Genomic DNA, 21763 nt, shown 5'->3' with positions numbered 1-21763 from the left:
CTCGCATAATCGGTCTTAAGGTTATCACTTACTTGAACGAGGTTGAAAACTTCCTCCATTTCTTATAACCATGCTCCAACAACTACTGGATTAAATTCACCCTGAGACTCAGGAGGTTTAATACTCTAGAAATATTTAAAACTAGCACTTCAATTCACTTCTTGTTGTTGCTACTGTAACCATAGATACCGCTGCTGAACCTGTTGGATTAACTGCAACTATTGTTGTTGCTGCTAGCGCAACAAATCTAGAATTTTATTTATAGTTGGACCCTCTGCAATACTACTACTATTTTCTTTGAAATGGGTAGCTTTCTTAGGTGGCATCTTCCTGGAATATTTAAATGAGTTTTATTCAAAACATGATAAAATGTTTGACATAAGGTATCACCGTTTAAACGGTGCACCTATATAAGGAAAATGCTGCCCAATCACAGTACCCAAGTCCTTAATATCGGGGTCCACTTATAAAAGAAATCTAGATTAACAGTACTAGCAATCATAGCAACCATGACAGTAGCAGAATCAACAACAGTTCAGGAAAACTGGAATATTGCTCACCATAGCATAGATCCTTAATACGACAACAACTGAACATTTCCCATCACTACTCTATTACCACATTAACACCAATCTGGGATATAATGAAACTTGGCCGGCTATACCAGCCACCAATTACACAGAGCCCACTAGTAATTCAAGTCACGCTTAAGGAATGCTAGACTCCTCTAGGCACCATGGTCTAAATTTCAACCAACCATTTCTCTAAGGATGATTTCTTATCACCCTCAAGTGATTCAACCATCACTGAGTTACCTTTCCCCATGCTATAACTCCATCTTTGGATCCTAAACTCTCACAGTTTCCATTACTCATAAATAACACCCTGGTATAAGGCTTTCCTTCTTCCTGACAGGTACTCTGACTTGCTTTCATTAACGAGGACCATCCAATCGCAGAAATTCATTATCATAGAATATCAAAGAAAATTTCAAACTCAAGGGAATCAAATAAGAAGAAATTGTGAAGAAGATGTAGGTATGACTGAGAGCAACCATACAAGTACATAAGATGGCCAATCTTAGTACCGCACAGTTCACAACATATAACTCGGTGGCGTCCCGCCAGACCCTTTTGCCACACAGACAAACGGTCAACTCCTATGACTTGTTCGCCCCAATCAACCAAAAGAGTCACCAAGGAAAGAAATAATGTTTAAATAGAAAATTCACAAATAAAGAGGGAGAAATCTTGATTTATAATGAGATCAATGGAACCCTAAGTAGCTTACTTTGGGTTCACAACTTCCTCACAGGAATAGTAAATAACTCATGAAATAGGAAAAAATTACTCTGGAAGCAAAATACATTTCAAGAAAGAAATAGAAGGGTTCAAAAATACCACCTCCCGTTCTAATCCATATTCACTATGAAACTTGGTCGTCATAGCAACCATTGACTATTATCATATCCTCTGAACTCACCGAGATCACACATTCAGTCCAACAACATCCCTTGACGTCGAAAATGCTATATTTAGGGATAATATGGGTGTCTCTATAGCTGACACACCAAGGTCCACTCAAAAGCTGAGCTCTCGCAATTAGACTAGTATTCTCAAGAGGCAAACTAGAAATCTCTATCGGACATTACTAACAATATATATACGAAGGAAATGTACTCTAAACTAGGGCAGTTCCAGTCAATCCTCAATAGACGTTAGGGTTACGTCTCTGAAACCCTTGATTAAACTCATAGACTTGCTCCTCTGATTGAGTTGCTGACTCACATCTATCTACGAACCTTTCTTCGCTCTTTTGACTCCACCCATAACCTAAATCAGGGACTCAAACCTGTAGCTCTGATACCAACTGTAACGGCCTCAACCCCGGGGTCAGGAGTTGACGTCATCGACAACAACCATAAGAATAACGATTCAATAATAGGATATAACTATGACCCCTTTTTCCAAGATATTTGCCAGGTTTAGGTATGATTTAGGTTACATCTATTACAACACCAACTTACTACAAACTATCCTGATACAACTAACATAACGTAGCAACTCAACAGACCATCTGTGGTCCAGCACAACTGCCTCAGAGGAGCCTGACCTGAAAGGAGCTGGAACTCTGCCCTGACTATTGCGCAAGAATCTCCTAGGCATCTGCAATTCATATATAAAACATTCTGTAAGGATGAGCAATCAATTGCTCAGCAGTACCGTAATATGAATAACAAGTCAAAATGATTCAACGTAAAGCAGTTATAGGAACAGAATTCATAACTTGTTTAGAAAAAAAGTAAACATTTATAAACTGGATACCAAAACTAGCATGCTCTTGTAAAATAATAACATCAGTTTTGTGCTGTGTACAAATACCAGAGTTTAATCCTAGCATGCCATTTTCATTTCTAAATCCACTGTATAACTCACTTGTTCAGTTAAGAGAATCACAAAGCCAAATCAGATACTTACGGATATGTGAAGATAGCTGATCAGGCTATCAACACTGGACGGCTCTCACTGCCATCCTATATACCTGTTCCGGAACTCAGAGACTAGCTAGGTATCTGACCTGCTGGACTAATCGGTTATATAGTGTGCGCAACCGAATTAGCCTCTCACGCCACCTCAATAGGCCTACTCTGGCCCCAATGTATCCCATATCTGATCGTTTTATCCAGTTTTTAAAACACTTGTACCTATCTCATTTTCAAAATCATTTATTTAACTAGCACACACATAAAATTTAGTTTGCAAATCAATTCATTCGAGATAGGTACCTTTTGAAGTTACTTTTCCCCAAAATAATTTGAAAACAGTGATTTATAACTACGGGGATACGCAACTTAAAACATTTCTGTCCCATTACGAAAGTAAAACATTTAGCTATTCATACGTACTGAACCATAAAAGAATGGTCAGGGGTACTTGCCTTGCAGAGCGTTACGACTATCATTGACTGATTTTGATATACTTGAACGTTCGGGCTCTCATGGAAAAATGAATGTCTCACTAGAAGACATCCCTGCTTCGCAGAACTCTATCTTAAGATAGTATCCAGGACTCGTAGGTTTCTTCGCTTGGGAACCTCGAGGAACTTGCCGACTGATCACTAGACTATCTTAGTTCGATATCAATTCCTGAGTCCTTCGACTAGAACCTACAGAGCCGAAATACCCTATATTAGACGTCTAGGTATGCTTGACATATCCTCAATAACACATCTACCCATTCGATAACAATTCCCGACTCGTAATATACATAGCCTTATAGTACATGCAACAGCTAGGGTCCACATACCCAAAACGTGGTTTGGCATTTACTTTTGTAAAATACATATAAGCATCGTTTCAGTAAATTAGGGTCATCGAATATTTTACAAAATATTTCATCACAACATGTAATTATGATTCATACAATATTTATAATTAGGTAGTTATGCGTTCGATTAGTTTTCCCGATAATACACAGAATACGTTCCCGCAATTTTCGAAATTTAATTTCAAAAAATTCAGGCAGCACCTCCTCTGTTTATCGGCCTATCCGTCGAACAACTCGACGTCTCAACAATCAATAAACCAACAATCCAATCACCACAGTATCACAATCCACAAATACAACTCACCATCTGAACCAAATTCATAACTCGAACGCAAGTAAAATTTCCAAGATAATTAAATATGTTTCAATTCGAATATTAATATACGAACTAAATTATTTATTTTAAAATGTTAGGACTCAGATAAACATCATCACCGTCCACCGTCCGCTCGTAAAAAGTCATCGCGGATGACGGCAAAAATTTCGCGGTACCCAATTAATTCTCGGGTTTCCTACACGAGATTTCGCCGATTAAATCTCAAATTATTGAAATAAATATTCGAAAATCATCAAAATTTCATTCGAGTATTTAAAAAATATAATTCGAATAAAATCGAATCATTCAATCAACACGAACGCAGCAGCCATAGAAAGAACAAACAGCCGCGCGTGTAGACACGTACATCACCGCCATCTCACCGGAAACCAGCGAAAGGCGGCAAACAATGAAACAATTCCGGCCACAGAAGAGATACAGGCGACCCCAACACAGGAAACCCATATACACACCCACCCGCACACATACAGGCATAGTATATATATATGTATATATATGCAGCAAGAATGAATAAATCAGAGCTCATAATCGGAAAATCGAACACCGACCAGCACTCACCGGAAAGACAGAACCGGAAAAGTAAACCGGAAAAATCAGGGGAGGTGAGGGAGAGAAATCGAGAGATTCAGAGAGGCGGAGAGATTGAATACCCGAGAGAGAGAGCTGAGGAAATGAGAGATTAGGCTGCTGTTTTTCTTTTTGCAATTTTTTTAAGCAACTAAAGCATGGCACATGGCAGGGGAGAAATGAACAACTGCCATGTTTTTATTTTTATTCATATAAACTTGACGCGTGTATTCCCTCTCCTGGAAGCCCGATTTATCCCAAAACTCGTAATTAACGAATCGAGTCGCGTTTAAAACAATCTCAGAAAATCACCAAAATAGTCTTAAAATATTATAAATATCCCGAAGTTAATAAAAACATAAATTTTGTAATTTTTAAAATAATTTCTGAAACGTAACTTATACTCGCTTTTAACAAATAACGAAACGACGCGCGGGTGAAACTAACTCCGAAAATTTCTAAGATAATTTCAAAATTCTCAGAATAATACGAACTTAATAAAATATAAGTTTCATAATTTTTGAAGATTTCCATAAATAAATATGGATTTTACCATTAAACACACTCAAAAAATCATTTAAAAATAAATAATTTCTGAAATATTGATTTCTCAATTTTAGAAAGTCCCAAAAATAATTATTATAATTATAAAATTATAAAACCAATTTTAGAGATCATCAAATATTTATGGGAATAAATCTATAATTCAATCCACTTTTTAAAGTGGAACAGAACAATACCACTTGCTATTTATTACACAAATAGTCCCTATACATCCACAGTCACACATAAAAATAGTAACACACAATACACTGCTGACATTACCAATACACATATTTTATTTATTAATTATTTAAAAATTCCACATTTAAATAATAAAATATACAAGTCGTTATATTCTTCCCCCTTAAAAAAGATTTTGTCCTCAGAATCTGATCTAACTAAACAATTGAGGATATTTGTCAAGCATATATGACCCTAACTTCTAGGTAGACTCTTCAACTCAAGGATTTATTCAAAGCATACTCCCTACAGACATAAATTCATTACTAAGGACTCGCTCTTAATGATCGAGGATGTGGATCGATCATTCCACGCAGAATAAATTTGGATAAGAGCCCATTGGCTCCTAGTCAATGGCTTGATTCTGAATCAGATACACCTCACCTTAATATTAATGTGCAAGACACATTATATATATATACTACAACTGCAGCAGCCACGTCAACTCATGGCAACTATACCCATATTTATCAATACCTCGAGTAATTCACAATATTGAGGACTCAACTTGTCTCTTTTGTTCAACTTAACTAATCTCTTTCAGGGTAAACTTTCGCCTATACCTCGATCCTCATTTTATATATTCATATTCTCTCAATGCAATCCACTTTCTCTTTTTGTCTATCGCGAGCTCTTTCAACTCTTTTCAGAGTCAACACCACCACACTCTGAATGTACTCAATTAATCCAGGACTTAACAATATATCTACTCCCACTTTCTCTCAATAGAGGGAGGACTCATGCTTATGTCCACACAATACTTCGCAAAGTAGTATTCTCTTACTAACAGGGTAACTATTATCATAGAAAACTTAATTCATGATAGGTGATTACGCAGTTCACTTTTTAAACCCATCTTATATATATTCTCCACATATCTTAGATTGTCCGAATCATCTTCTCACTTTGATCCTCTATCTAAAAATGATAAGTAATATTGATTTTCAATTTAATTTCCAACATCCAAACACTCTTTACTCATTTTCAGCAATTTAGGCTGGAAAGTAACCTCATATCTTCACTTCTTCTCATCTTCAGGTATTTAAACTTCACATTCCACTATTTCCCATTTTTTTTCATTAACTCCTCAATGCTCTTAATCACATTCAATCATTTCCTTCTGTGCAGGGTATCTGTTATTACGCCGACTTTGCTTAGGTGATCTTTGATGAAACGATCGGAACCCCTTGTTTATTTCAGCTAGAATTCATTCTGGAAAAATTTAACGTATAGTTTCTTCCCTTCTAATCTTCATAGGGAAATCCTTGGGCGTTCGACACAGACTTTCTTAATTTTTAAATAGCTGAGGATGTTATCAATAAATATAATTCGCTTATCCAAGTACTTCTTATACACCATGTTCCTTAATTCTTTATAGACAGCTGATACATTTGTTACTCCACATACTATCACCAGAACTTACAATGCTCATAATTCATTCTAATCACAATCTTTGATACGTCCTCAAGATGGATCTTAAATCAATCTCGTAGAAATCATACACTCCTTGAATTAGGTCAAATAAGTAACTAATTCCTAATAGGGGTTATTTATTCTTAGTCGTCATTTGTATTAAATTCCCGATAGTCAGTACACAATCTCATAATTCCATCCTTCCTCTCTACAGCATCACTGGTATGCTCACTTCCTCCTTCTCATAACTTTACAATTACCAATTAATTATTTCATTCTACTTGCCTCCAAACACTCCAGGGCATTTATTTATTACTCAAACTTTTCAACTTCTGATAGTCAGCACACAATCTTCATACATCCATTCTTCTTTCCTATAAACCACATCGGTACACAACACAGAATACACCTTGTATCATTATTCTTTCATCTCCCCATTCTGAAGTTTCCTTAACTAATTACTTGATTCCTACTGGTTCATAAGATTTGGGCTTTTGAAACCAGCCCGACTCTTTACAGTAACCACTGAGAAATTATCTCTTATGTTCCGAGGAAATCCTGATAAGTCATTCAATAAAACCTTTGGGGATCTCACTTGTTGTCTGGATTTTTTTCAACTTAGGTACTTTCTTATTATTATCTTTTACATGCGCTAGTCACGCCTTATATTGCTTCTGCATCAAGAAACTTACCTTACTATTGGCTTATGTATATTTTACACTTCGCTTCTTCTGAAACCACTCCTTGCCATAATACAGGACAACCAACTCAATCCTAAAATCACATCAACTCTTCTGGCTCGAAGGGTGTCAGATCAACTGCAATTACGCCCAACTTCTAAACGCATGATTTCTTATTTCTTTTGAAAGTTTTATCTCTAGATGAGCTGGATGTTGGCCCTTGTGATGTAGTATCTTGAATACCCACTCTACAATTCCTTGTAATATGCCCACTTTCTCCATAATTATAATACATAACTCCTGGGTTACCTTCCGAGGCATAATGACCCTTATATCCATACTTGAAACATTGCACACTCTTTTTGCACGCACCACTGCGTCTTCTGCCACAGGACTTGCAATCCACTGCTTACTTGACTGACTGGGCTGGAGTGGAAGCAACTGAAGTAGCACTAGATCTATCTTGAAATAAACTCTATCTCCGGAATCTCTTACCCCTATTCCGGCAAAACCAATTCTCAAATCCCTGAGTGGATTCTCCTTGGTTTGCTTTATCCTTAACACCTTCCGACTTCCTTTTCTTATAACTTTCGTCCTTAACAGTCAATTTCTGGTCACTTTCCATTACCAGGGCGACCTGAACCATAGAGGAGTATGTCTTGAGTTGCAATGCCACAACTCCTCTGCGAATCTCAGGCTTCAACCTTTGCTGAAACCTCCTTGCATTCTGAATCTCCGTACTTACATATTCAGGAACTAATCGGGCCAATTCTGTAAACTTGGCATCATACTCCAACACACTTCTCTCACCTTGATTCAGCTCTAGAAACTCGACTTCCAAATGACTCCTTAAACCATTGGGAAAATACTTTTTCAAGAATAATTATGTGAATCTTGTCCAAGAAACAGGGTCTTCTCCCTTCCAATGCTCAAGTGGATGCCCACCAGTAATTTGCTTCCTTCCTAAGAAAGTAACTCGCATAATCGGTCTTAAGGTTATCACTTACTTGAACGAGGTTGAAAACTTCCTCCATTTCTTATAACCATGCTCCAACAACTACTGGATTAAATTCACCCTGAGACTCAGGAGGTTTAATACTCTAGAAATATTTAAAACTAGCACTTCAATTCACTTCTTGTTGTTGCTACTGTAACCATAGATACCGCTGCTGAACCTGTTGGATTAACTGCAACTATTGTTGTTGCTGCTAGCGCAACAAATCTAGAATTTTATTTATAGTTGGACCCTCTGCAATACTACTACTATTTTCTTTGAAATGGGTAGCTTTCTTAGGTGGCATCTTCCTGGAATATTTAAATGAGTTTTATTCAAAACATGATAAAATGTTTGACATAAGGTATCACCGTTTAAACGGTGCTCCTATATAAGGAAAATGTTGCCCAATCACAGTACCCAAGTCCTTAATATCGGGGTCCACTTATAAAAGAAATCTAGATTAACAGTACTAGCAATCATAGCAACCATGACAGTAGCAGAATCAACAACAGTTCAGGAAAACTGGAATATTGCTCACCATAGCATAGATCCTTAATACGACAACAACTGAACATTTCCCATCACTACTCTATTACCACATTAACACCAATCTGGGATATAATGAAACTTGGCCGGCTATACCAGCCACCAATTACACAGAGCCCACTAGTAATTCAAGTCACGCTTAAGGAATGCTAGACTCCTCTAGGCACCATGGTCTAAATTTCAACCAACCATTTCTCTAAGGATGATTTCTTATCACCCTCAAGTGATTCAACCATCACTGAGTTACCTTTCCCCATGCTATAACTCCATCTTTGGATCCTAAACTCTCACAGTTTCCATTACTCATAAATAACACCCTGGTATAAGGCTTTCCTTCTTCCTGACAGGTACTCTGACTTGCTTTCATTAACGAGGACCATCCAATCGCAGAAATTCATTATCATAGAATATCAAAGAAAATTTCAAACTCAAGGGAATCAAATAAGAAGAAATTGTGAAGAAGATGTAGGTATGACTGAGAGCAACCATACAAGTACATAAGATGGCCAATCTTAGTACCGCACAGTTCACAATATATAACTCGGTGGCGTCCCACCAGACCCTTTTGCCACACAGACAAACGGTCAACTCCTATGACTTGTTCGCCCCAATCAACCAAAAGAGTCACCAAGGAAAGAAATAATGTTTAAATAGAAAATTCACAAATAAAGAGGGAGAAATCTTGATTTATAATGAGATCAATGGAACCCTAAGTAGCTTACTTCGGGTTCACAACTTCCTCACAGGAATAGTAAATAACTCATGGAATAGGAAAAAATTACTCTGGAAGCAAAATACATTTCAAGAAAGAAATAGAAGGGTTCAAAAATACCACCTCCCGTTCTAATCCATATTCACTATGAAACTTGGTCGTCATAGCAACCATTGACTATTATCATATCCTCTGAACTCACCGAGATCACACATTCAGTCCAACAACATCCCTTGACGTCGAAAATGCTATATTTAGGGATAATATGGGTGTCTCTATAGCTGACACACCAAGGTCAACTCAAAAGCTGACCTCTCGCAATCAGACCAGTATTCTCAAGAGGCAAACTAGAAATCTCTATCGGACATTACTAACAATATATATACGAAGGAAATGTACTCTAAACTAGGGCAATTCCAGTCAATCCTCAATAGACGTTAGGGTTACGTCTCTGAAACCCTTGATTAAACTCATAGACTTACTGCTCTGATTGAGTTGCTGACTCACATCTATCTACGAACCTTTCTTCGCTCTTTTGACTCCACCCATAACCTAAATCAGGGACTCAAACCTGTAGCTCTGATACCAACTGTAACGGCCTCAACCCCGGGGTCAGGAGTTGACGTCATCGACAACAACCATAAGAATAACGATTCAATAATAGGATATAACTATGACCCCTTTTTCCAAGATATTTGCCAGGTTTAGGTATGATTTAGGTTACATCTATTACAACACCAACTTACTACAAACTATCCTGATACAACTAACATAACGTAGCAACTCAACAGACCATCTGTGGTCCAGCACAACTGCCTCAGAGGAGCCTGACCCGAAAGGAGCTGGAACTCTGCCCTGACTATTGCGCAAGAATCTCCTAGGCATCTGCAATTCATATATAAAACATTCTGTAAGGGTGAGCAATCAATTGCTCAACAGTACCGTAATATGAATAACAAGTCAAAATGATTCAACGTAAAGCAGTTATAGGAACAGAATTCATAACTCGTTTAGAAAAAAAGTAAACATTTATAAACTGGATACCAAAACTAGCATGCTCTTGTAAAATAATAACATCAGTTTTGTGCTGTGTACAAATACCAGAGTTTAATCCTAGCATGCCATTTTCATTTCTAAATCCACTGTATAACTCACTTGTTCAGTTACGATAATCACAAAGCCAAATCAGATACTTACGGATATGTGAAGATAGCTGATCAGGCTATCAACACTGGACGGCTCTCACTGCCATCCTATATACCTGTTCCGGAACTCAGAGACTAGCTAGGTATCTGACCTGCTGGACTAATCGGTTATATAGTGTGCGCAACCGAATTAGCCTCTTACGCCACCTCAATAGGCCTACTCTGGCCCCAATGTATCCCATATCTGATCGTTTTATCCAGTTTTTAAAACACTTGTACCTATCTCATTTTCAAAATCATTTATTTAACTAGCACACACATAAAATTCAGTTTGCAAATCAATTCATTCGAGATAGGTACCTTTTGAAGTTACTTTTCCCCAAAATAATTTGAAAACAGTGATTTATAACTACGGGGATACGCAACTTAAAACATTTCTGTCCCATTATGAAAGTAAAACATTTAGCTATTCATACGTACTGAACCATAAAAGAATGGTCAGGGGTACTTGCCTTGCAGAGCGTTACGACTATCATTGACTGATTTTGATATACTTGAACGTTCGGGCTCTCATGGAAAAATGAATGTCTCACTAGAAGACATCCCTGCTTCGCAGCAATCTATCTCAAGATAGTATCCAGGACTCTTAGGTTTCTTCTCTTGGGAACCTCGAGGAACTTGCCGACTGATCACTAGACTATATTAGTTCGATATCAATTCCTGAGTCCTTCGACTAGAACCTACAGAGCCGAAATACCCTACGTTAGACGTCTAGGTATGCTTGACATATCCTCAATAACACATCTACTCATTCGATAACAATTCCCGACTCGTAATATACATAGCCTTATAGTACATGCAACAGCTAGGGTCCACATACCCAAAACGTGGTTTGGCATTTACTTTTGTAAAATACATATAAGCATCATTTCAGTAAATCAGGGTCATCGAATATTTTGGAAAATATTTCATCACAACACGTAATTATGATTCATACAATATTTATAATTAGGTAGTTATGCGTTCGATTAGTTTTCCCGATAATACACAGAATACGTTCCCGCAATTTTCGAAATTTAATTTCAAAAAATTCAGGCTGCACCTCCTCTGTTTATCGGCCTACCCGTCGAACAACTCGACGTCTCAACAATCAATAAACCAACAATCCAATCGCTACAGTATCACAATCCACAAATACAACTCACCATCCGAACCAAATTCATAACTCGAACGCAAGCAAAATTTCCAAGATAATTACATATGTTTCAATTTGAATATTAATATACGAACTAAATTATTTATTTTAAAATGTTAGGACTCAGATAAACATCATCACCGTCCACCGTCCGCTCGTAAAAAGTCATCGCGGACGGCGGCAAAAGTTTCGCGGTACCCAATTAATTCTCGGGTTTCCTACACGAGATTCGCCGATTAAATCTCAAATTATTGAAATAAATATTCGAAAATCATCAAAATTTCATTCGAGTATTTAAAAAATATAATTCGAATAAAATCGAATCATTCAATCAACACGAACGCAGCAGCCATAGAAAGAACAAACAGCCGCGCGTGTAGACACGCACATCACCGCCATCTCCCTAGAAACCAGCGAAACAATTTCGGCCACAGAAGAGATATAGGCAACCCCAACACAGGAAACCCATATACACACCCACCCGCACACATACACACATAGTATATATATATATGTATATATATGCAGCAAGCATGAACAAATCAGAGCTCACAATCGGAAAATCGAACACCGACCAGCACTCACCGGAAAGACAGAACCGGAAAAGTAAACCGGCAAAAATCAGGGGAGGTGAGTGAGAGAAATCGAGAGATTTAGAGAGGCGGAGAGATTGAATACACGAGAGAGAGAGCCGAGGAAATGAGAGATTAGGCTGCTGTTTTTCTTATTGCAATTATTTTTTTTAAGCAATTAAAGTATGGCACGTGGCAGGGGAGAAATGAACAACTGTTACATTTTTATTTTTATTCATATAAACTTGACGCGTGTATTCCCTCTCCTGGAAGCCCGGTTTATCCCGAAACTCGCAATTAATGAATCGAGTCGCATTTAAAACAATCTCAGAAAATCACCAAAATAATCTTAAATATTATAAATATCTCCAATTTAATAAAAACATAAATTTTGTAATTTTTAAAATAATTTCTGAAACGTCACTTATACCCGCTTTTAACAAATAACGAAATGACGCGCGGGTGAAACTAACTACAAAAATTTCTAAGATAATTTTAAAATTCTCAGAATAATACGAACTTAATAAAATATAAGTTTCATAATTTTTGAAGATTTCCATAATTAATTATGGATTTTACCATTAAACATACTCAGAAAATCATTTAAAAATAAATAATTTCTGAAATATTGATTTCTCAATTTTAGAAAGTCCCAAAAATAATTATTGTAATTATAAAATTATAAAACCAATTTTAGAGATCATCCAAATATTTATGGGAATAAATCTGCAATTCAATCCACTTTTTAAAGTGGAACAGAACAATACCACTTACTATTTATTACACAAATAATCCCTATACATCCACAGTCACACATAAAAATAGTAACATATAATACACTGCTGACATTACCAATACTTATATTTTATTTATTAATTATTTAATAATTACATATTTAAATAATAAAATATACGAGTCGTTATAGATCTTCAGCTGCCACAGGTTGGTTCTCAGAAATCTCAGTTGCAGTTTTCATAGCTTGAAGCTTGGCTACTATAGCAGCTTGTTTTTTCTTCTATTTGAGCTTCTTAGCATCTAAAGAAGCTTGCTTCTTTTCTTGCTCGATTCTCTCTTTTTCTTCCTTCTTAGCTTCTGCAAACTGAGGGTGTCCAGCCACCACACATATTTCTTTCCCATTCCTGTAGATCTTAGCAATTCTTCTCTTTAGCACTGAGTCAGTTGGATCTTTGAAGAATGCAATGGACCTTGCCAACAGCTTCTTTTCATCTGGCCTTGGAGTCTCAAACATAAGGTCCAGGGGATTCTTGTCAGAAGACTTTGGATAATTTCTTTTGGGCTTCAAAACCAAGTTGGATTTTAGAGACTTTATACATGAAGGTTGACCCTTTTCCAAATTACCCAGACTCATTTCATTCACATATATTTGTCTCAATTGAGAGAAGTGAGAAAAGACCTTGTCTTTATTCTCAATTGGACCAAACTTCTTCTATATTTCTTCATCAATTTGCTTCCATTTATCAACCAGCTCTTTCTCAACTGCTGATATATCAATCTTTTTCAATTTGTCACTTGATTCTAGCTTTGCTGCTGCTAGATTGATTAGATCAATGCTATCAATAGCTGGTGGCTTATAGAAAGTAATTGCTGGCACAATCACTTTATTGACTTGAATCTTGAGCATTTTCTCCCCTTCACTTGTTGACTTCCCCTGACTAACTGGGATGATAGAGTCTTTCTCCCCCTTTTTGTTAGCATCAAGTTGAGTAGAGGTAGAGAGTTGTGCAGCCACCAATTGTTGGAGCAGACCAATTTGAGCTTCCTGATTTATAAGTATCTTGGCCACTGACTTTTCCATATTTGACAGTCTAGAGTCCATTGCCTCAACCTTTCTATTCAAATTAGCTTCTTTCCTTAGCTTTTGAGTTATTTCAGTCATAGTGGTTCCTGGAAGTCTAGCATCCAACCTTGCTACAAAATCTTGTTGACATCAAAAATTTCTTGCTTGATTTCATCCACATTTTGACTGTGTTGAAGAGCCTGAATCTTGTACAGCTGTAGAGTTTCCAGGTGTGCCTTGAGTAACCTTTTTGTTCTGGCACTTGTGAATGCTTGAATTACTGTTTGGGTGTCATGAATAAGCTTGAATAAGGTGGATTGGAGATGTGAATATGAACAGTCTTTGGTTAGCATCCAGGAAGGAATTCTGCATCTCCCCATATGCTCATGCTATCATCCTCATCATCATCACCATCATCCCCAAATGATTCTTCAGCCAATTCAAAGTCACTACCAGCTGTGGAAGGCATAGCAGTTATAGCATCCTTGGCCCTTTGCATTGAAGCAGTAGTATGCACCAAGTTTAGCATCCTTTCAGTAGCCACATTATCCTGTTCAGCTAAAGCTTGATATGCTGACAAAGGTGAGTAAATTCCTTAGCTTCATAAGAAACAGAGTCTAAGACAACTTGATATTCTTACTGAAATAGTTGTTTCTTGTCAGCCTTATTGACATCCATTAACTCACTTATAATGGGTTCTTTCCAAAGTTCATTACTTGTATTTCTCAAATTTTCTCTATATTCTTGCATCAAGGGCTCCCCTTGGCTCACCACCCTCACACCCTCACCCTTCACCTACTAAGGTGGAACTCCCCTCACTCACTTTTTCCAGGCTGGAAGAAATAGCCTGCATAATGTCTCTCTTTTCCTCTAATTTTGCCTGAGAGCAACTCAGCCTCTCACTCTGTTCACTCTCTTCCCTCAATCCTAGGAGTGATTGTACAACTACTAGCTCATCTACACTTGAAACAGTTTTTGAAATTTCAGCTTGTGTAGTGAGTACCAACAGATGAGGAACATCCATCGGGGTAGTAGATAGGATAGCCGACGGATGACTACTGTTAGCCACATCCATCAGGATAAAATCACTAGCCGATGGATGAACAATATCCACAAGAATAGAGGATATGATAGAGTTTGGAGTGGAAACTATTATGGACTCTGTGCAGATTGATGATCATTTAGGCACAGAAGTCTCAACAGTTCCTGAAAGAATTGGCATGTGAGCCAATAAATCATCTAAAAGATGATGCTCACTTACACTAAATTTTGGCTTCTTGTTAAGTGGAATTTATGACACTTATTTATGCTCTAATAAGCTTTGAGTTGGTGTATTTGTACTCGAGTTGTTTGTGTTTTAACGTATTTTCAAGTGTTTTTGCATTTTAGGCTTTACTTCGTGAATCAGGTGAATTAGCATTATTTTGATGCTAATATGGTGTTTAGGATGTGTTGGAATAAAAGCTTGAAAGACTGGCTCGAAGCTGCAAGGAATAAAGAAAAGAAAAAAAGAATTTTTGGCAAAAGGCAGGCGTGCCCGCACTGGTATTGCGCACGGCCGCGCCGGGGAAGCAGAAAGTCAGCATGCCCGTGCTGGTGAAGCGCGCCCGCGCTGGTGAAGCGCGCCCGCGCTGGTGAAGCGCGCGGCCACGCTGGGTCGGGATAAAAGAAATCCTGATTCTTGTGCATTTCAAATTTTGGACTCCTGGGATGCATGGGCTGCTATATAAACATAACTTAGGTCATTTTTCAGGGATATTAAGATATATATGTAGAGATTCAGAGTTTTCAAGACATCAAGGAAGGAGAAGACAGCAAGAGACCTTTTGGAACAATTCAACAAAGGCGAAGACGAACTAGTTTATCCTTGTAAATCTTTGTTTTGAGTTGTAATTTGGATGTCTGTTTCTTGTTTTGTTGAACCTATATTCTTGTGTGTACTTGGTTTTATTTATTCGTATAAAGACTACGTTTGTATATCATATTTTCATTGGAACCCACGTTGGCGATGAGTTTTATTATGGGCTAATCGTTATCGTGGGGTTCTAGCGGATTTATTTATGGATATCTTTAGTTAAATTGTTTGATGCCTTACTATGTGGTGATTGTATGATATCCTAGTATTGGTTGTGCTTATTCGTCTTGTGAACGTCGCGAACTTATAAGATAGTGTGTTAATTCTCAATAAAGCGAAAGTGAATTTAAGAATTTAGAACTTGCCATGCTAGTATAGGTTCATGTATTATTATGCATAATTTGTAGGTAATTTTAACCATCTTACTTGCCTTATGTAATCATGATAGATAATTTGTGCGTTAAACCGTTATGTTGTCAAATTCTATAGACATATAGGGTCTCAATATAATTGGTGCATATTGAGCTTCCATCTCTTTTGTAGATGTCTTGTAGAATGGTACTCGTGCAACGAAAGTTGGCGTTTATCAGTTTTGTGTTGTCTGATTAGTGTTATCTGATTAGTGTCATTACCATTGCATGCTAAGGTTGAGAATAATAAGACTATTAAATGAAGTACTTAATGAAGTTAGAATCCCATGTTTGTCATATATATTAACTCAGTCTATTTTATTCTCTTAGTTATAATAGTTAGCGTAATTCTTAGTTATAAACATGCTCACTTTGTTATCGTCTTAGCATTGAATAATAACCTTACACTGTTGCTTAGGTGTGTAATTTAGATAGTTAACCAATACAGTCTATGTGGGATCAAATTTAATTTATATCTTATACTACTTGCGAAGTCGTATACTTGCGTGTAATATTAGCGCATATTTAGCGACTAACAAGTTTTTGGCGCCGCTATCGGGGACTATAGTGTTAATTACTAGTTTATGTGCTTTCCATCAGTGGTAGTTAAAGTTCATTGACTCGGACATTGTTACTTATTTGTTTCCTTGTTTTATTCCAGGTGCTCTAGCGAGGGTGTATGCATACGTGTTCGCATACTCGTAAGAGAACATTGGATAAAGCCGAGGAAGAACTTGTGGTAGTTTGTAAGAAAGTTTTTGAGGAAGAAAAGAAGTTAGAAGAAGAAGAGATAGTTGAAGAGTCAATTGTAGTAGCAATGGGTGATCAAGCAGAAAATCCGAAGGCTTTGATGGACTACTCTAAGCCTAAGATTAATGACATTCAGTCTAGCATTATTAGACCAGCCATCGCGGCTAACACTTTTGAGATCAAGTCAAGCACGATCCAGATGATACAAAACTCAGTTCAGTTTGGGGGTTCTCCTACCGAAGACCCCAACATGCACATCAGGGATTTCATCGAGATTTGTGACACTTTCAAGTTCAATAGTGTGACTGAAAATGTTATCAAGTTGTTACTCTTCCCACTCTCTTTGAGGGACAAAGCTAAGTGTTGGTTACACTCTCTACCGGAAGGGTCTATCACAACTTGGGAATATCTTGCTCAAAAGTTTCTCATAATTTTTTCCCATGGTGAAGACTGCAGCAATCAGGAATGCTCTTACCCAGTTTGCGCAGCAAACTGGAGAATCTCTGTGTGAGGCTTGGGATCGATATAATGAGATGCTAAGGAAATGCCCACACCATGGCATGCCTTATTGGATGATTATCAACTGTTTCTATAATGGATTGGGACATACTTCTAGGCCCATGCTTGATGTAGCAACAGGAGGAGCCTTATGGGCTAAGAGCTACGATGAAGCTTATGAACTTATTGAACTGATGGCTACTAATGAGTACCAGAATCCTTCCCAGAGACTGACTCAGGGAAAAGTTGCAGGAATTTTGGAGTTGGACGCAGCAACTACTATAGTTGCCCAACTTAAGGCTTTGACAATGAAGGTGGACACTTTGGCTAATTATGGAGTTAATCAAATCACTAGTGTCTGTGAGCTTTGTGCTGGTACTCATGAGACTGATCAGTGTGCAATTTCGAATGAATCAGCTCAATTCGTGAGCAACTTCCAGCGATCGCAGCAACCTGTGCCAGTCACCTATCATCCAAACAACCGCAATCATCCTAATTTCAGTTGGAGTAACGCTCAGAATACGGTTCAACAGGCTTATCATCAGTATTCAGCTAAGCAGTACAACCCCCCTGGTTTCCAGCAACCGCAGTATGCACCAAAACAACAACTCTAGCTGGAACTAGCTAATGAAAAATCTGAATTAGAGGATTTGAAGCTTATATGCAAGAGCCAAGTGGTTTCTATCAAGACCTTGGAAAATCAAATTGGGCAAATTGCCAATGCCTTGTTAAATCGTCAGCCTGGTACACTACCTAGTGACACTGAAGTGCCGGGAAAGAAGGAAGCTAAGGAGCAGGTAAAGGCAATCACTTTGAGGTCTGGAAAAGTTGCTAATCCCGAACAAACTCAAGAGTTGCCTGAAAAAGCTGGAGCTTAGAAAGAAGTAGAGTAGCAGGATGAAAAAGTAGAACCAAGGAAGACTACTGTTGAGCACACTCTTCCTAAGGGTAATACAGGTTAGAAACAGATCTATCCTCTACCGCCTTTTCCTAAGAGGCTGCAGAAGAAAAGGATGGACAAGCAATTCGAGAAGTTTCTAGAGGTGTTCAAAAAACTTCATATCAACATACCTTTCGCTGAGGCTCTCGAGCAGATGCCTAGTTATGCAAAGTTTATGAAAGGTATTCTCTCTCGAAAAGTGAAGCTAGTTGATTTAGAGATTATCGCTCTCACGGAGGAATGCAGTGCTGTGTTGCAGCAGAAGTTGCCTCTGAAGCTTAAGGATCCATGAAGCTTTACTATTCCATGTACTATTGGGAAAGTGTCTTTTGACAGATGCTTATATGACTTGGGAGCTAGCATCAATCTGATGCCTTTGTCAATCTTCAAGCAATTGGACTTACCTGATCCCAAACCAACTTACATGACCTTGTAATTGGCCGACCGTTCTATTACATATCTGAGAGGTATTGTGGAGGATGTCTTGGTCAAGGTGGATAAACTCATCTTCCCAGCTGATTTCATCATTCTTGATTTCGAGGAGGATAAGAAGATTCCCATAATCTTGGGAAGGCCTTTCTTGGCAACTGGCCGAACCTTGATTGATGTACAGAAGGATGAGCTTACAATACGAGTGTTGGATCAGGATGTAACTTTCAATGGGTTCAATGCTATGAAATATCCTACTGATAATGAGGAGTGCTTAAAAGTCGAGTTGGTCGATTCGGTGGTCACATCGGAACTTGATCAAATGCTAAGGTCTGATGCCTTAGAAAAAACCTTGTTGGGGAATTCAGACAGTGAAGATGACGAAGGTGATGAGCAACTGCAGTATTTGAATGCTTCTCCCATGAAAAGGAAGATCGATATGCCTTTTGAATCTCTTGGAATGGAAGAATTGAACAAAGCTCCTAAATGCCTCCAGCCTTCTATCGAGGAAGCTCCCACTCTTGAGCTTAAGCCTTTACCCGAACATTTGAGGTATGCATTATTAGGTGATGCATCTACTCTGCCTGTTATTATTGCATCTGACCTTTCAGGTAGAGATGAGGAAACGCTTTTGAGAATTCTGAGAGAGTTCAAATCGGCAATTGGATGGACTATAGCAGATATCAAGAGAATCAGCCCTTCTTACTGCATGCATAAAATTCTGCTAGAAGAAGGTAGCAAACCTATAGTCGAGCAGCAAAAAAGACTTAATCCAATCATGAAGGAAGTAGTAAAGAAGGAAATTCTGAAGTGGCTAGAAGCAGGGATCATTTATCCTATCTCTGACAGTTCATGGGTAAGCCCGGTTCAATGTGTACCAAAGAAAGGTGGTATTACTGTGGTAGCAAATGAGAAGAATGAGCTTATTCCTACAAGAACAGTCACGGGGTGGAGAGTCTGTATGGACTACATGAAGCTCAACAAGGACACTAGGAAGGATCACTTTCCCTTACCCTTCATTGATAAGATGCTTGACAGGTTGGCTGGTCAAGAGTACTATTGTCTTCTGGATGGGTATTCAGGTATAATCAGATTTGTATCGCTCCAGAAGATCAAGAGAAAACTACCTTCACTTGTCCATTTGGTACGTTCGCCTTTAGACGAGTTTCTTTTGGTCTGTGTGGTGTACCAACCACATTTCAACGATATATGATGGCCATCTTTTCTGACATGATTGGCCAGAATGTGGAAGTGTTCATGGACGATTTCTCAGTCTTTGGCGATTCTTTTGATGAATGCTTGCAAAATCTTGGACACGTTCTCAAGAGGTGCGTTGAAACCAATTTAGTTCACAATTGGGAGAAATGTCACTTTATGGTGTGTCAAGGCATAATTCTTGGGCACAAGGTTTCTAGTAAGGGTCTTGAGGTGGATAAGTGTAATATCCGGGATATCGCGTGTAATTATTTTTATCAATAAATAATATTTATATGATTATTATATGATTTTTGGTGAATTATCTAATGATTGGTGTGGATATGTGAATGCTTATATGGGATACAATATAAGTATGTTAATTTTATTATGACCAGAATAAAATATAGATAATTACAGTATTTTTCTGGTAATTTTTGGACTGTTATATGATTTTATATTGATTTATGAATTTATTAATTATTTTCTGAATAATTACAAAAATTATCTTATAAAGCCGGGAATCGTCCGAATTCAACCGTTTTTACGTTTTTTACAACCCGAAAGTCTTCCGAAAACTCCTTCCTAACCTAATCTAGTGATTCCAGATATTTTCCGTGTTTTGACTTTTTGGATCTGGATTACGGTTTAACCCGTGTGCGGCCCGGCGTAAGATTTTCGATACGATAATCATTTCGGTGAATCAACAAACCCCGTATTCTCGAAAGACGGGATATTATTACGTTATTCTCATATATAGTGTTTTATAAGAAGCCCGGTTTGGATAATTATCCAATACGGGTATCAAATCGGATCGTTTTTGTTGTTACTTTGCGGCTAAGTAACTAATTTAACGATCCAAAACGATCCAAAATGAACCAATATTCCAAAAATATAAATAGCCCTTTTATTATTTCATTTTATTCCTGTAATCATAATCAGTCAGTAAAACCCCATGAAATACAGAGAAAATGTCGAATTAATATCGTGTTCTTGAGAATAAAACGTACGAAGGAAGGCGTTGTCGAACTCCGAATCGGGCGTGCAACATATCAAAACGAAGCTCTCGAAAAGTCCTTTCATAATCAAGCATCCGTTTATATGCAGAAATCAAGGTATTTTTCTTATTAAATTTTTTTATTTCGAATTTATTAAAGATTAAATTATGAAAATTTGTTCTTGATGTTGTTGATATGATTTGATGATTCCATCGTGTAGATAATATTTTTCTGGTCAATTTGGTATATTATATGTCAAAAATAGAGTTCAATAACATGTCCTAATTATTGTTTGATTCTCCATTTAGAAATTAGGTTTTATGTTCTTGAATATTTTTTAATTCGAAATTAGGGGTTTCAATTTCGTTGATTCTGGGTAAAATATGTTACCACCAATACACACAGGACGTTCCTAGGAATTGATTTATGATTTCTATTTAATTTGAGAAGTCCGATTTCGATCAGATCGGAAAATTGAAGACTCGCCAGAGACGGCGAGTTTCTTCAACATATTCCGACTGATTTCGTGCATGTTTGCCAAGTTTGATTGAACAGATGAATTCCTGGTGGTTCCTTCTCGAGTTCCGGCGAGACAGGGGGTCGCCGGCAACAAATTGC

The 21763-nt window shown here is 37.6% G+C and overlaps 1 non-coding gene across 1 annotated transcript; it reads right to left on the bottom strand.

Moving 5' to 3' along the window:
- Positions 1–17541: 17541 nt before the first annotated feature.
- LOC141710146 (small nucleolar RNA R71) lies at positions 17542–17648 on the bottom strand. Its single transcript, XR_012570680.1, has one exon. It is a non-coding gene; the product is annotated as a small nucleolar RNA R71 (small nucleolar RNA).
- Between the last annotated feature and the right edge of the window lie 4115 nt (positions 17649–21763).

The sequence above is a fragment of the Apium graveolens genome, chromosome 2, assembly GCF_009905375.1.
Source record: "Apium graveolens cultivar Ventura chromosome 2, ASM990537v1, whole genome shotgun sequence".
Lineage (NCBI taxonomy): Eukaryota > Viridiplantae > Streptophyta > Magnoliopsida > Apiales > Apiaceae > Apium > Apium graveolens.
This window is presented reverse-complemented; position numbering and strand designations above follow the sequence as displayed.